The sequence below is a fragment of the Humulus lupulus genome, chromosome 4, assembly GCF_963169125.1.
Source record: "Humulus lupulus chromosome 4, drHumLupu1.1, whole genome shotgun sequence".
NCBI lineage: Eukaryota > Viridiplantae > Streptophyta > Magnoliopsida > Rosales > Cannabaceae > Humulus > Humulus lupulus.
In genome coordinates this window covers 104149404-104152687 of record NC_084796.1, presented here as the reverse complement: position 1 = coordinate 104152687, position 3284 = coordinate 104149404, and positions in this window count along the sequence as shown.

Below are 3284 nucleotides of genomic sequence, written 5' to 3'. Positions count from 1 at the left end.
ATGAGAAAGTTATAGCTTATGCATCACGAAAGCTGAAGGAGTATGAACAGTGGTATCCTACCCATGACCTAGAATTGGCTGTCGTAGTTTTCGCACTGAAGGTGTGGCAGCATTATCTGTATGGGTAGAAGTGCGAGATATACACTAACCATAAGAGTTTAAAGTATTTCTTCACCCAGAAGGATCTGAACATGAGACAGAGGCATTGGTTAGAGTTAGTTAAGGATTATGATTGTGATATTCTTTACCACCCAGTGAAAGCCAATGTTGTAGCAGATGCATTGAGCCGGAGGGGCTCGGGGCAGTTATTTAGTTCTGCTCAGATCTCCAGAGAGTTAGCAGATGAGATGGCCAGGGCAAAGATAGAGCTGGTGGTGGGCCGGTTGGCCAATATTACTTTGCAGTCGACCCTGCTAGAGTGGATTAAGGAGGGTCAATTGGTAGATGCACAGCTACAAGAAGTTCGACAGAATGTCTTAGCGGGGCTAGCTAAAGATTATTCTGTTTCTGAGACCGGTATGCTTCGATATCAGGGGCAGATTTGTGTTCCGACAGATGAAGGGATAAGACCAAAGATACTGGATGAGTCTCACACTACGCCATACTCGCTTCATCCGGGTACCACGAAGATGTATCATGATCTACGAACATTATATTGGTGGCCCAGGATGAAGAAGGATGTGGTGGAGTATGTGGCCAAATGTTTGACATGTCAACAAGTGAAGGCTGAGCATCAACGACCAGCGGGATTGCTTCAGCCTTTGGGTATCCAAGAGTGGAAGTGGGAGGACGTTACCATGGATTTTGTGGGAGGTCTACCTAGGACAGTAGGACTTTATGACTCGGTGTGGGTGATAGTGGACAGATACACCAAGTCAGCTCATTTTCTGCCAGTAAAGACAACCTACACAATGGAGCAATATGCAGGGTTGTACGTGAGGGAGATAGTTCGTCTCCATGGGGTTCCTAAGTCTATTGTATCTGATCAAGACCCTATCTTTACCTCTAAGTTCTGAGGAGCTCTGCAGAGAGCAATGGGGACTCAGTTGAAGTTTAGCACAACCTTTCATCCTCAGACTGATGGACAGTCTGAGAGGACAATTCAGGTGTTGGAGGATATGCTTAGGGTGTGTGTGATTGACTTCGAGGGATCTTGGAGTAAGTATCTCCCGTTGATCGAATTTTCATATAACAACAGCTATCAGTCCACGATTGGAGTGGCTCCTTATGAGATGTTATATGGGAGATAGTGTAGATCGCCCATTCATTGGGATGAGATGGGTGAGAGGAAATACTTGGGGCCATACATGGTTCAGAAGACAAATGAAGCTATCAAAAAGATTCGAGCCAGAATGCTTGCTTCGCAGAGTAGACAGAAAAGCTACGCTGATCCCAAGCATAGAGACGTGGAGTTCCAGGTTGGGGACCACGTGTTTCTGCGAGTTTTACAACTGCGAGGGGTGAGGAGATTTGGAGTAAAGGACAAGCTGAGCCCTCGATTTGTTGGACCTTTTGAGATTCTAGAAAGGATTGGACGGGTGGCTTACAGGTTGACCTTGCCACCGTCGTTGTCGAGAGTTCATGATGTGTTCCATGTTTCTATGTTGCAGAAGTATGTTTCGGATACAACACATGTACTTAAGTATGAGGTTTTGGAATTACAGACAAACTTGTCCTATGAGGAGCGACCGGTTCAGAGTTTAGATCGGAAGGACAAAGTTCTACGGAATAAGATGATTCCGTTAGTTAAAGTATTGTGGAGAAATAGCAAGGTCGAGGAAGCGACCTAGGATCTTGAAATGGTGATGCGGGATCAGTATCCCAAGTTATTCAGGTAAATTTTGAGGACAAAATTCTCAGTAGGAGGGGATAGTTGTAACGACCCAAAATTACTAATAAGGCTTAAGAGCCTTGATTAGTGTGCTGAGAGGACATAATTGGTTTATGTGTGAATTTATTTGTTCAATGCATGATTATGTGATAAGCATGCTTGTATGATTATATGTTATATTTGTGAGAACCACATTATTATGTGGGTAAATCTGCAGCATGCGACTTGAGGCGATCCTAGGGAGCTAGTTAGCAGGAAAGTCACAATGGGGCCTAATATTTGACTTGGGGCAAGTCAAGGGGTATTTTGGGTACTAGATGATTATTTGGGTTATCGAGTCATGGAAATAAATAATTGGATATATATTTGAGGTTAGGAAGTTTATGCGGGAATACTAGGGAATTTTACCATTTTGCCCTCGGGGACGTTTCCGATACCCCGAGCCTCGGGATTGATTTAATTGCTTAAGGGTAGATAGATAAAACTTAGGAAACAATGGAAACTCAAGGAACCGACCATTTCCTTTCTCTCTCTTTTCTCTTCTTCTCTCCCAAGGAAATCACTGAAAACTAAGGGGATTTGGCTGGGAATTCATAGGTTTGAGCTGAGGAATTGGAGGATTAACTCAGTGGAAGCTAGGGAATCAAACTAGAAACTAAGGTAAGTATTGAATTTCATTTGATCAGCTGATTATGAGGTTTTGGGGCAGAATTCTAAGAGTTCTTAGGTTCTTAATTTGAAGGTTGAATTAAGGCAGAAAGCTTGGGAGTTAGCTCGGAATTTGCTTAGAGAAGTGGTTCTGCAGTGAAGGTAAGCTTGAATTTATGATCTAATGTCTGAATTCTAGTGTTTTCATGGCTGGTTTTTATGTTCTTGAGCTTTTGGGTTTCAGAAATTAAAATGGGATTTTTATGAGTTTCTAAGCTAGGTTTTTGCTAGATTATGTTGCTAGAATCATGTTAGAAGTTTTGTGATCAATGGGTTTTGGAATTAGGATAGTTTTGGGTGGTTTTGAGCAAGGTTGGGATGTTAAAAATGGTGGATTTTCTAGGCACGAGGGGCTGGATCGCGGCTCTGTTCTAGAGTGTCGCGGCCCTGCAGAGCAAAGAAGAGCAAAGGAGGCTCTGCGGTAAGGAAGAGTCGCAGCGCCACAGGGCAGTGTCGCGGTGCATGTCTGTGATTAGTGAGGCGTAGCCTTTGCTTTAGGGGGTGGGCCATGGCACAGGTTTGTAGGGCCGCGACTCTTAAGGGCATTTTTTGTTATTTGAAGATTTTTGCGCAGGAACCTAACCTAGGGTTCTCGGGATCGATTCCACCACCGTGCTTGGTGGAATTCGATGTCTCGAAAGCTAGAACTTCACCCAGAAACCTTTATTCGAATATTAATGAAATCCCTTATCTTGGTTGTGACTAGGTAAAAGCTAGGGCTCAGGAGACAGATCGTGCTCTAGGG